Below are 15,223 nucleotides of genomic sequence, written 5' to 3' on the forward strand. Positions count from 1 at the left end.
TCCCAACATTGCTTCCTTGAAGGAAATGAGTAAAGTACTTAATATTTGTTTATCAAATTTAGGATAAGTTTGATTTGCTTGGCCAGCTCTTTTCTTATGCTGATTTTTCAATTACAACAGTCACGTAAGGGCTATTGTATTAACTATACACACGATTTGTTAAGAAGTAATCGACCTAATTGAAGACATTCCCAACCATTCATTTGGGCAAATCTTTCATGACCATTCATTTGGGGAAAGCTCTCAAAAGGATGATAAATTGGTTTCCAGATCGGTTTTCTTTTGCCTTCCATTTGGTTGAAGTTGAATAGAATCACAAATTGACTCTCCCTGCCCTAAATGTGAATTGTATCCCATGATATCTTTCTTGCAGAGACACCTTTAAGGACTGTAGCTTTTACAAATGAAGTTAGACCGGATTTGTTCTTTTGATCGGTTTATTTTCCATTTCTAGCAAGAGAATACATCTTATATTACTTTGCAAAATAAGTAGATTACATCATGTGTCATGAGGGAGGACCTGGAGACTGCTTCATTTTGCCTCTTCCCCAGCATGGGTGTTAACACCCTTGTTCAGTGTATAGGGTCATTTTACCCTTATGGGTTTGACTAAACTTGTCTAGGCTTCCAGCCTCTTAACCGGGTTGAACTTTGTTTAGGCTTTGAACTTTGTTTAGGCTTCCCAACGTTTTAGGCAGGTTGGAAATCCTAAATCCTTTTGTTACAACTTACGGATGACTCGTTTCAATGTTCTGTTGCTCGTCCTTCTCAAATTTATTAGTGGAGTTATCATTTTGGTCTTACAAAGCATAACCTATCTTCTCAAATTTATTAGTAGGGTTATCATTTTGGTCATACAAAGCATAACCAATCTTCTCAACCGGATTTGTTCTTTTGATCTGTTTATTTTCCATTTCTAGAAAGAGAATACATCTTATATTACTTTGCAAAATAAGTAGATTACATCATGTGTCGTGAGGGAGGACCTGGAGACTGCTTCATTTTGCCTCTTCCCCAGCATGGGTGTTAACACCCTTGTTCAGTGTATAGGGTCATTTTACCCTTACGGGTTTGACTAAACTTGTCTAGGCTTCCAGCCTCTTAACCGGGTTGAACTTTGTTTAGGCTTCCCAACGTTTTAGGCAGGTTGGAAATCCTAAATCCTTTTGTTCAATGTTCTGCTGCTCATCCTTCTCAAATTTATTAGTGGAGTTATCATTTTGGTCTTACAAAGCATAACCTATCTTCTCAAATTTATTGGTAGGGTTATCATTTTGGTCATACAAAGCATAACCAATCTTCTCAAATTTATTAGTAGGGGTAGGGTTATCAATGATCATTTTGGTTTTACAAAGAATAAGTTAATAACCAAAGGGCATAATAAGCAATGCATTAGTTTTGTTTTAAAACTTTTCAATATCAATAAGAAATCCTTTTAGATTAAAAAGTAGATTTCTGTAATTCACTTGATTGACAAATTAATCATTTTAGTAATTGAAAATTATGTGAACAAATTTAGAAATTGCAAGTTAATGATCAGATAATTATATTAAAAAAATTATAAAATTCAGAATTACATAAAAAGAATTGTTAGGATATTGGAAACCTAAGCAGTTTGGAAGAATTTTCTTTGGGAAATGCTTTGTTGGAAATGATGCCCTGTTCTCTAGGTCACTTGAGCAGCTTGAAGAAGTTGTGGGTTTGTGATTGCGCAGAATTGAAATCTTGGCCCAATTCGTTGGGACTGTTGACTCAGCTGTCAACATTGTGGGTTGGAGGCTGTGGAATACAGCCCTTACGATCAACAAATTCAGCCTCAGTCTTGATGGATCCGAGGCATCCGATAATATCATGGTTTCTAATGGAATCAACTTTTTAATAGCAATATATCAATATGTTTTGTAATATTATGTTTTGACTTTCTAAAGGCAATATACAATTATGGTTTTCAATGAAATATATTGGTAGGGGATAGTCATGGTGGTTATTGCCTTGGTCACTAGCAAGCTTCGTATATGCTTGGCCATCTATAGAGGTTTTTTGATTTTGGGTAATTAACTTACTCTAAAATGAAATAAGACATTCAATGTGTTCTTTGTAATATAGACATAAACAAAACATCTAAAGAAAAGTAATTGCACAATGATCCAGGCCAACAAAACAAGGTTTTCCACAAACCAATTAAGCCTTTCAACCTTTTACCAATATAATTATCAATATAATTTTACCATAATAAAAAACAATTAGAAAGCCTTTAGCCAACTCAAATTGCTCATTCTAGGCTTGAACCAATATCTCTTCTAGAAAAATTCAACAATTCCGATTTAATAATCCTATCAGCGTCTCTTTGTACCTTTTGGGACAATTGCTAGTTGTAGTTCTTTTATTTCATTTAACATTCAACAATGGTGGTAGTTTATGGAATGAAAGACCCACTCCACGTGTCTCTCGTCTCCTCATCTCCACGTGTCTCTCCTATCCTCATCTCACCACACTTCAGCCCCTTTCAATTTCTTTAAATTTCGTAACTTCTTTCGAAATCCACCTTCTGAAATCCTTATATCTCCCTTACTCCACCTTCTGACTCCCCTCTCCACTCCATGCCTAATGCCTCCCATTTAGCATATAGTCCCTCCTCCTATATACTCCCACTATGGCCCATTGAAATGGAGACGATAGCCACTAATACCTTGGCACGTTTTACCATGTTTGGTTTTTAATATTAAATTAATTTATATTTTTAATTAATTTAATTCTTGGAATTTGTAATTATAATATAATTGTAATTAATTTAATAATTGTAATTAAATGGTATATATTTAATTAATGAAATAATTGTAATTAATTAATTTTCATTATTTAGTTCGTTATTAATTAAAATTTAATTAGAATTTTTTATTAAAATGTCTAATTTTAGCCAATGCATGCATTTTTCTGCAATTCTCGCAATTTAGTTACTCAATTTTGGAAAGACATACCTCATGAGTTACTTAGCCAAATGAAGCTTAGAATAGCTCGTTGGAAAGCTAAGACCCAGGAGAACAATATGGAAATGATAAGTTTACCAGATTCAATCATTTAACGACCCAAAAATTCAATAGAAAACAAACTGACGAATTTGCAGCAACAATTAGTTTTTTCATTATTGCTTGGGAAAATTGTTTACTCTAATTCATTCTTCAGTATTGATTCAAAGACTAATCAGATCCATTAGAAGCAATCAAATCTTGGAATTTCTTTAGATTTTGTTTATTTTGATTTAGCAATTTCATGAGAGTTTGTTTTTTTGATTTCTAATTTGCAATTTAATTTATTTTTGTTTTGGTTTTGATTAGTTTGTAATAGGAGATCAGTTGGAGAAGCTCAGATTTGAGACATTTTGGAGCAATGGAAAGACACTGGCAAAGAGAAAAATGGAGAATTTGCAGCTCTAATTCAAGATCTAGAAAACTACTCTCAACAGTGCTCTATTTTGAAGATTTCTTGTTATTATTAAATAACAATTTTGAGAATAAGAAAAAGGGTTCCTCTTCTCTGCGACTAGAGACTCTGAAAGCACTATTATAATAGGAGATTATAGTTGTAGGTGAGGAGAAAACTTCAAATCTGAGGTTTGGGGAAAACTCTATGATTTTTTCTTGTTATGTATTTTCACTATTATAATGTATTATGAGTTTAATTATGGAGAGACAAAGTATTTCTAGTTCTGAAAAAGAAAGTTGTTTTGCACTATTGTTGGAAATTTCTCTAAGGAGCTTAAGCTTCTCAAAACTGCAAATTCTTGTAATGAGATTTTGGTATGCTTTTAATTAATTTTCATTTCATGTGTACTATTGTTCAGGATGTAAATTAATCATTTTGTTATCAGAATTTCTGCAATTGATTTTAATTCGTGTGCTAAATAGTCTATTGCATTTTGATATTGAACGCTATTTTCGTATCAATTGTCTTATGATATTGAGGTTCTATAAGGACTATTTTTGAGGATCATAACAGAATTAGAATTCTTACGAATTCATTGAAATATGAATGCATCCAACAATAACTATTTATTGTTTAAATACATTCCCTTTTTGTTTTCTCTTTCATTAATTGAATGAACTACTTCTTTAATTAATGAAAAGCATATAATGAATTCAATCATATAAACAATCCTCTTCCCATGTTTAGTTAATTTATCTGCGCTTGAATTGAGAGAGGGCTATCATTTTCCCAATCCGAGATAGGATTAGTTTTACTTGCATCTTTGAGTAAATCTGCATTTAGATTCAATTTTTACATTCTAGAAGTATCCTCATACATGGGAAGAAATTAGTTGTGGTTTGGCTGAGTGGTAAAGTCAGCTTAAGGATCACTTGCTTGCAAGAACTCTGCTAATGGGAAAATTTCATTTATCTCTTTCTATAGGCAAGTAATAGACATACTATAAGTCAGCATGGAGAGAGAGAGGGTAACTAGACCGAATTGAACCAGTCAAAACAATTAAATCAAACAAATAAGAGCCTAATTGGGGCTTTGACTGGTTGGTCTACTTTACATGTTGATAAAGTCATTTTTTACCATCAACATTTGGGGCTTTGACTGGTTGGTCTACTTTACATGTTGATAAGGTCATTTGGTCATTTTTTACCATCAACATTTTTGGCGCTAGAAGGAGAGCCTGCCGACTTGTTGTCTTTTCGAGTTTTTGTATTTTTAAGTTTTTATTTAATCACAATGGTTCCTCCCAAACTTCCCATTTGGATTTGTATATCTGGACGTGCATCCGTGAATACTCCATCAGAAATAGCAAGACACCTATCAAAGGTAAAATTTAATGGTAAGAATAATGCTTCTACATTTGATCATGCCTTACAATTTATTCAAAATTTTGCAAATTTTACTTTTCATGATATTGATGAAGGTATTTTATGCATAATTTTTACTCTTACATTCTCAAGAAAAACCAAAAGATGGTGTCAATCTCTTCCAGTTTCCTCTATTCACAGTTGGGATCAATTTATTTCAAATTTCCTTTATGAATTTGATGGTTATGATTATGAACAGATATGTGATGAACTTGAAGGTTTATAAAAGTTTGAAAATGAATATTTCATATATTTTACCATTAGATTTTGATTAAATTGCTTAAGATTCAAAGTTGAAGATAAACCTTCAGATATTGAATTGATGGAATGTTTTGAATATGTTTGTTCTCTTCCTTGCATTCCTAATCCATATGAAACAATTTCAAGCTTTGATGAATCTTCTTCAGCTTCTATTAACATGATCGAAAATTCTAATATGGAGGTGCATACTAATCATGATGAAGTTGCCTCGGCCATGTATGATAAATTCCTTCATTTAGTGCACACCTCTTATAGCATTAATGATGATCATGATAATCTCCTACATGTTAATGAATCACAATCACAAAGCTTGGAAAATTTGATAATAAACTGCAAGAAGATACTAGTAACAAACTTGAAGAACTAGCTGCCACAAAATCTAAAAATCAACATGAAATAAATTCAAAAAATCAGCTAATAAATTAGCAAGCACAAATAGAAATTGAAGATTACAATAATGTACAATTAGCTACAGAAATTTCTGAATATGATCATGTTGATCAAATACAAAATGCAAGGCACCCAAGCAACAATCTTCAAGAAAGCACAAATAGCCAAATGAATGATCAATAATCTGAAATTAGTAATGGAGAAAACACACAAAAATCTACAAACAAAAATATTTTCAGGTTCATTGCTTCAAACTCTCATTTCTTTCTTTATCCTGATATTTTAGCTGATAGCAATTCATCTTCATTTTGCATTAATGTTGTTTCGGAAAGTAGAAAGACTAATATAAATGAATTTCCTATTAGTTTTTATCAAGATAGAGAGATAATTATTGATCATTCTTCCGACATAGATGAAAATGTGCTCAATACTCCTTCTTGTTTTGATGCATCATATGGGAATGAAGATAATTCTAGTGAATGTCGTGAAGTCATTTATGATGATTACTTTGACATTGAGGATGTTGATTTATCTTACTCTTCATTAAATCCTCATGATCAAAGTCAAATCATACTTGAGAATGAAGAAAACTCTAATTCAAAAATTGTTCCAATAAATTCTCATTTTCAAACAATTAATCATTTTTGTGATTTCAGCATTCAAGAATCTATCCCAACTTATGTTTCTTATATTCATAGTCCTGAATCTTTCCCTCTTCCACAAGTTGATGTCGATGACCTTTCTAATTGTACTATCTTGGCTAGTTCTTGTGAGAAGGAAATTGTTTCAAATCAGTCCCAATTGTGTTGTAACATTAATTGTAACAATAGTGTAAATTATGAGTTCATTTCATTATTTTTCCTTCATTTATTTTGTTTGATTTCAGATTTGTTTTTTGTTTGCATTTTTCAGTTTTTAGATGTTATTTGCTGGCATATTGAATAATTAAATGACCAATATTTGCAATATACATTGCTAGAATATGAAAATGAATCTCAAGATTTAGATCATGACCATCAAGAGATTTTGATCTTCCAATTCCATTTGATGGTCATATCTTATCAACTTATTGTTCCTTCTAGAGTGCATCTTCAACATGAATCAACACTTGTGAGTGCATTGATCCAATATGACCAGCTATCTAACCCAATTGAAGATCTTCTGACATATGCATTAAGCCTCCATCCACACTTCATTGATCCATTTCAAAGTCATTTGGAAGCTTCATTTTCACATAAGATTGCTAATAGTTTGTCTAATGACTTATTTCATGGTTTTTCAACCTCTCTTTCATGTAATCTCTTCCATTCTCTATTAACTACTCATCCTTATTTTTATGATCCCATAGAGATTTGGTGGGAGGAAAAATTTGAAGAGAAGGTGATTGTGAATAAATTGTTTTTTAAAAATATGTTAGCAATAAATGTACATATTGCATTCAGAGTTATTTCTGTTAGTTTAATTATAATTGTATTTTTGTTACTGATGTGTGGCTTGTAGATACATGCAACAACTAAAATGCTAGAATGGTTACATTGGATGTATGATTTCACCTAGTTTCGATTTGCTCTTTAGATAGGATTAGAGAAAGATTAATTTAAATTTAGATTCCTTTCATGTTTGTATTTATTTCATTGCTGCAGATTTTTAATAAACATGTAATGAGCCTATGATGCTTCCTTGTTATTTACTCCATTCTCTAACAAAGAGCATTTGAAAAGTATGATGGCTTAAATTACGCTTGTTTAGTTTTCTCGATGAAGCTTCATCACATTGTTAAAATTTGCATAGAAAATTAGGAATGGTGAAGTTCTAAAGAATCCTTACAATCAAGCGCTCTTGATAAATTCAATTTTCAATTCATAAGTCTTTCTATATGATCACTTTTCCCACTCTTGTCCTTCAATGTTATTATGAAGAAAATTCAAGTCAATAACTCATTACTTAATGGTTAATTTAGATTAAATAAGTAGATGATTTTGAACATATGAAAAATCAAAGATAATACATGGGAGAATGTTAAGATCTATAAGGTAAATTTACAATCATATTCTTCTAGGTATGCATAGACATGTTCATCTTCATTTATTATTAGTTTTCTCTTTTTCATAGATTAATTTTTATTTTTGTTTTGCTTATTTTTTAAACCTTCATTGACTTGATTTGGAGACTTGATTTTTATTAACAAATATAATTATCTTTAAAATAAGCGAGCAATTAATCTTTTCTAATTTGCAACATGTTCAAGGAAGTATTTTCTTTCTCATCAGAATTTTTGTATTTTGTATTAGTGTTTCTCTTCATTTTTCCTTTCTTTGCAAATTTGCAAGATGATTCAATAATCATATTCTGCTTCTTGTTGATGCAGCTGAAATAAAAGGCTTGGATACTTTTTTCTCATATTTGTTGTGAGTCTACAACTTCTCTCATTTTAAATGTTAAATCAAAGAAGACCCATAAGCAAAATTGCTCAAAAATCTTGTAGCAAGTTATAAAATGATCCTAACCTTAATTTTATCTCTTCCCATTTCGAAATTTACAAGTTGGCGTGTTGAGTTGAACCTTTGTACTACACTCATTTATCTTACATCCACTTTAGTCACATTTTATTCTTTTGAGATGAATTAGACCCTCTAAATGGTAAATCTTGGAATATTGGTCCTCTTGTTTTCCTTTTCCCGAATCTTTTCCTCGATAATTCAAACTTTCAAGCTTATCAAACTTTTGGTCCGTTTTATATCAGAAGTATTTTAATTTTTTTTTTATATTTATCATCTGAGAACTCAATACTCGAAACCTCATAAACAAATTTTATCGGAAGAATTTTAAAATACATTATGATATTTCTAGCTCAAGATCTACATGGCCTTTTTCCTCGACAGACACACTCATTATGCTTGATTAAGAAAATTCCCCCCACTTCATTGTCTTCTCTTGGACATTGTGATCTCAGAATCTCATAAGATGATTTAAATCAAAAAATAGTTTCTGAGATTTCCTATATGAGATTCCATCTGCCTCAGTCATATTATTGAATCTCGAACTCTTTTTCTCGGAAGACTTAATTTACATACAATACATGATTTCTCTTCTTGGATTTCCATTTCCCTCTATACTGAGCCTTTTAATATATCATATTAGTGGTATATCAGACTAATGTAACCTTGTAGGCCTCAGGTCAATTCATTCGTTACTTGATAGCCCGACTTATCACTATGTTTACATGGAATCCTCTTTGATTATCCTTGTATCTCTACGCTCACTGCCATGTTATCATGATGTTTGAGAGCTTGGATGCATTTTTAATTATAATTTCAACAAACTTCCAAGCATTTATTCCTCGGGATGACTAAGTGACTTTTCGGATATCCATTCTACATGGTGTGTGCACATGGATTTCTATGGTTGGGTATGCATTCCTTTAGCCTGGAGCCATGGCTATTCTTTAAATGCATTTTTCTTTAATCCCCAAATCTTCTCGCAATCTCAAAACATTTTTACAAACCCCATTTTAAATATGAGATCCGAGAATCCAAATTCCACATCACCTGCTTAATTGATATGGCCCACAATCTTGCTTCATTACAAATTCCTCTTTTCGCTATATCATCTCATAATCTCGGAATCTTGCTTCATTACAAATTCCTCTTTTCGCTATATCATCTCAGAATCTCGGAATCTCGCAAATGTGATTTAAATCTAATTCTGAAGTCTTTTCAAGAACCCAACCTCTGCATGATGTCATTTTCACCTTGTTCATATTTACGGGATTTTGGCTCCATTTATTCCTTTTCGCTCTGATGCATGCATGCTTGGCTGATGTTAATGTTCATATTTTTGTTGATTCACACTGCTTGTCGAATTTAATGCGTAATTGTCATTTCAAAGCATGCATTATGTTAACACAGAAAATCGGTAAGAAAACAAGAGATATACAAAGGTAATGGGTCATTGGTCAATTTCAATTTCCAATGTTGGTTTGTTGATATATCGCTCCACTTCAATGATATGCATCAATTCAAGTCCTCTTCATATTTATATACTCACAAACCATTGTTACATTGTTTGGGACTTGGTCTTGATTCTTGACATTTTATGAAAACTTTGGAGTTGATATGAAATCTAAAAGACAAAGAGAACAATTTCCATTGCAATTAATAAACGAATGCATCTTCATTTTCATTTTTGATTAATTTTATTTATTTCAGATTCCTTGAACATGAGACATCATTTTTCTAGCTTTACTACTTGCTTTAATTTAGATTTAATAAGTTATGATTTTGGGCCAATGAAAATTTTCAAGAGTACAACTTCTTCATGTTTCTAATTCCAATCAAAAGGAGAAGTTATCTTTTGTTGGAGAAAATCAACATCTATCAAGTAAAATTTTAATGAGATTCTTAAATGGTAAGTCTCATATGCCCACTTTCATCCTTTTATATTTCTTTACATTTTTGTTTCAGTTTTATTTTTAGTTTTTCTGATCTTAAACTCTGTTTTACAGGACTTCAAGAATTTTTTCACACCCCTACAAGCTCAGATTGGGAACTCATTCTTCTTGTTGTATGCTTTTGAATTTTGGAAGAGCAGTTACGATGTCCAACAAGTCAACTAAATTGGGGAGTCCCTAAACCTTCAATTTGTTTCTCAAGCATTTCTTTTATTAGAAAATTGTTAAGATGTTCTCATGAAACCAAAAAAATTGAAAAAGGCAAAAACTTCTCATTTGGCTTCATTTTTCCTCATCACTGTTATTCGCTTTATGGTTTGAGAACCTAATTGCTTATAACTCTATAAGATAAAATTTATTAAAATCTCAACATAAAGCGAACTCACATGCTTGTCTTATTTTACTCTTATGTAGAGACATTTTTTTATAGTTATTCTTGTTGGGGTTGTCTTTCTAATTTGGGTTTGTCTTTCATTTTTCCTTTCCTATTTGACATTTTTGAGGTATGTTGAGTTCTTCTTTCGCTTCAGTTTGATTTCTTTTTCCTTTTTCCTATCGGTTATGGTTTGATTTTGGCGATAACGTCAAGATTTATTTGGAATGAATTATTCCATACCCAACATTGGTTGGGATACATGGGAAATTTGTATTTTGTCTATTTCAATGGGTTTCATTTATCTTAAAGGGATATTTTTATGGAATTCTAAAGCCCTCGTGCTTTAAATAATTTTCATGGAGGAACATGTATGTTTTCTAAGTGATATAGTTTACCTTTTCAAGAAAAGAACTAACCTGATTTTAACTCACTGGATCTTTCCCATCCCTCCACTTCATACAAAAGCCTATGAATATTAGTTGCGGGGAAAGATATGGAGTCAACATTATGGAAGTATTATATCCATTAGCTTAATTCTCTTTTACCATCCCACCTTTTTCACTCAAGTACATCATAAACTTAGCTCGCAAATGTGCTTATCAAAAGGGTGATTAAAAGGGGAAGCATGGGAAATACAAGTAAACCCATTGGGGCTATGGTCGCTCGCTGGCAGCGGGGCCATGCTTGTATGACATTTAAAGGACAACTTTGTCAGGGTACTGACTAGGCTCGCTGACAATGAAGCAATGTCAAAGACCATTCATATAAATAGATATATGCTTTATCTAAAACTTTCTATATATACATTCTTCTATTTCTCGTACGAGGTAATCTTAAATATTAGATATTTCCCAAAATTCAGATTCATGACTTTAGCCTTAGTTTGCTTTGAGTACTTATCTTTTTGAACTTATATTCCTTGATTCACTAATGTGAGACCCATGCGAAATGTTTTACTGTTTGATGGCTCAATATAATTTCTAACTTTTAACCTTCGGGTAAAGTTAAACTCATTATCTTTAACCAGCGATAATTAGTTCTTCCCTCTGCGTGACCATTGTTGTAGTGAAATCACAACACCCTCATTTTTAGTGTATTATCTTTATAATAATAATGGGGACCCTTCTTGTAATCATTGTTGTAGTGAAATCACAACACCCTCATTTTTAGTGTATTATCTTTATAATAATAATGGGGACCCTTCTTGTAAATTTTGGCTAAATCGTTTTTTAATATATTTTTTAGTTAAATGTCTGACAATTTTGCGAGATTATCATTTTCTCTAGATTTCTATTCTGATTCTTTCATTGTGTTTGATTTTTCAATAGTTTTCTATTAGTTCTTGTTTCATCTCATTTGGATACACGGTTTGGAAATGTTGTTTATCTAAAGTTCGATGATTTTTACCACCTATGCTACAAAATGTACAAATTTTTATTTTTTATAAATTAATTGTAAATATTAATTTGATATTATTTTTAATTAATTTTTACTAATTAATTCAATTTTTTTTTACTAAAACCACTACAAAGAAAATTGTAAAACAATTAAAATATATTTGGATTTTCGAAGCTAATTAAAATTTCAAATTCTAATTTTTTTTTTTTCCAAAAGAAAAACAGCGAACTTTTTATAAAAAAATAAAAGGTTACAAGCAGATGCATAACCAGCATTCAGGTCTGTGAGGTTGTTCTCCCTCAGCAAGCCAGAGAAGGATCTCTGAGCGGCCACAAATTCATATATATAACCTTCAGTTCCCTGTACATTTACAGGTTGCTTCCCTTTTGGGATCAATGAGCAATTTCAGGCTTTTTGGACAGACCAAATCTCCATCAACGCTACACAATCAGCTCCGGGTGCCTTCTTAAAAGTTTCCGCAAATCCCAAAACTAAAATAGATGTAGCTTTTCACAACTCATCAATAAAGTAGTTGTAGTTTTTTATTTCATTTAACATTCAACAACGATGGTAGTTTATGGAGAGAAATACGCACTTCACGTACCCTCCTCTCCTCCATCTTTCGTCTCCTCATCTCACCACACTTCGCCTCCTCCCGAAATATTATCACCCCTAAAAACCTTATCTCTCCTCCCCATATCAGGTCCTTTCCATCCTTTCCATTTTGTAACAGCCATTTTTAAGAACCCCGAAATTTTATCACTCTCAAACCCTTATACCTCTGAAACCTCACTCCTCACACTTCGGGATTTCGGGGTCTTTAAATTTTGTAACTTCTTTTAAAAACTTTTCCGAAATCCTTATATCTCCCTTACTCCACCTTATGACTCTTCTCTCCACTCCATACCTTATGCCTCCCACTTAGCATATAGTCCCTCCTATATACTGCCACTTTGGCCCATTGAAATGGATCCAATAGCCACTAATACCTTGGCACGTTTTACCATGTAACATGATTTTTAATATTAAATTAATTTATTTTTATTTTAATTAATTTAATTTTTATAATTTGTAATTATAAATAATTAATTTAATAAATGTAATTAAATGGTAATATTTAATTAATGAAATAATTTTAATTATTAAAATTTAATTTTAATTGGAATTTTCAAATTAAAATGTTTAATTTTGGTTCAGATATGTATTTTGTGTATTGTTCAACAATTTTGATAGTTTTAGTGATTCAATTTTGGAAAGGCATATTTCAAGATTTATTTAGTCAAATGATGCTCTCAATAGCTCGTTGGAAATCTAAGACTTAGGAGAATAATCTTGGAATGATAAGTTTAAGAGATTCAATCATTTAATAACCCAAAAAATTCAGCAAAAGACAAAGTGACGAATTTGCAACAACAATTAGTTTTTTCAAATTTGATTTGGGTAAATTTCATTGGCTTGGGAAAACTATTGTCGCTATTCATTATCTGGTATTGATTCAAAGGCTAATCAGATCCATTAAAAGCAATCACATCTTGGAATTTGTTAGATTTTGTTTATTTTAATTTAGCAATTTCATGAGAGTTTGTTTTTCTGATTTCTAATTTGCAATTTAATTTATTTTGCTTTGGTCTTGATTGGCTTGTAATAGGATATCAGTTGGAGAAGTTCAGATATGAGATATTTTGGAGCAATGGAAAGAGAACAACAAAGGAAAAAATGGGGAATTTGCACCACTAATTCAAAATCTAGAAAACTACTCTCAACAATTCTCTATTTTGGATATTTCTTGTAATTATTAAATAACAATTTTGAGAATGAGAAAAGGGGTTCCTCTTCTCTGCAACTAGAGGCTCTGAAAGCACTATTGTAATAGGATATTATAGCTATAGGTGAGGGGAAAACTTCAGATCTGAGGTTTGGGGAAAACTCTATGATTTTTCTTGTTGTGCATTTGCACTATTGTAATGTACTATGAGTTGAATTATGGAGAGACAAAGTATTTTTAGTTCTGAAAGAGAAGGTTGTTTTGCACTACTGTTAGCAATTTCTCCAAGGAGCTGAAGCTACTCAAGGACTGCAAATTATTGTAATGAGATTTTGGTATGTTTTAATTAATTTTCATTTCATGTGCATTATTGTTTGGGATGTAAATTAATCATTTTGTTATCATAATTTCTGCAATTGATTTTAATTCTTGTTCTAAATAGTGTATTGCATTCTGATATTGAGCACTATTGTCGTATCGATTGTTTTATGCTATTGAGGTTCTATAAGAGCTATCTCTGAGGAGAAGAATAGAATTAGAATTATTACGAATTCATTGAAATAAGAATGCATTCAACAGTAATTATTTATTGTTTAAATACATTCCCATTTTTTTCTCTTTCATTAATTGAATGAACTACTTCTTTAATTAATGAAAAACATATAATGAATTCAATCATATAAACAATCCTCTTCCCTTGTTTAGTTAGTTTATCTGCTCTTGAATTGAGAGAGGGCTATCATTTTCCCAATTTGAGATAGGATTAGTTTTACTTGCATCTTAGAGTAAATTTGCATTTAGATTAATTCTTTACATTCTAGAAGTCCCCTCATACAGGGGCAGAACTTAGTTGTAGTTTGGTTGAGCCGTAGAGTCAGCTTAAGGATCACTTTCTTGTAAGATATCTGCAAGAGGGTAGATCTGATTTCTCTCTTTCTATTGGCAAGTAATAGACATACTATAAGCCAGCGGGGAGAGAGAAAGGGTAACTGGACCCAATTGAACTAGTCAAAACCACTAAATCAAATGAATAAGAGCTTAATTGGGGCTCTGACCGGGTGGTCTCCCTTACATGTTGATAAGGTCATTTTTTACCATCAACAAAACCTTAGTAGAATCCTTGAAATTATCTTCAACAAGAAGGAAAGCAAGTATTTCTGATAGATAATACACAATTGCAAAAAATAATATTTTACAACTGTTAGATATGTGCAACGTCAATAAATATGGATGACATCCACACTATTTAGGTACACAATACAATGTATGATGCTATATTTTTCTTTATTATGGTTTATACAAATTATCCTACAATTAAGGGCCACTCCCATGTAATAAAATCACACTTTACACATAAATATTCCTATAAAACCCTAGCTACTGGGAAAAGAGAGGGATTGGGGATATTTAATTAAGGTTTAAGATGATCAACACATGTTAGAGCCTAATTCTTTGAACTACAACGGGAAAATAAAGTCTTAAGGGATTTAAATACCAAGGAAGGACATTGTTAGAGTAATGGGGGATGCACTAGGCCATCCACTTGTAAAATCCCAGGTACTATTCTTATGAGGGGAGAAATTAGTTATAATGTCTAGGCATCAGGAGTGCCCTTATAGGCTATGAAGAAGATAATTCTACATGCAATAGTGAAGCAAAGTTCCGCCAATAATAATCATTTAGTCATGGAGCAATAGAAACCCTACTTTAAACATTTAAAACATGTAAAATATTAA

The sequence above is a fragment of the Pinus tabuliformis genome, chromosome 7, assembly GCF_031772625.1.
Source record: "Pinus tabuliformis cultivar Carrire ecotype Pingquan chromosome 7, CPIR1, whole genome shotgun sequence".
Taxonomy (NCBI): Eukaryota; Viridiplantae; Streptophyta; class Pinopsida; order Pinales; family Pinaceae; genus Pinus; species Pinus tabuliformis.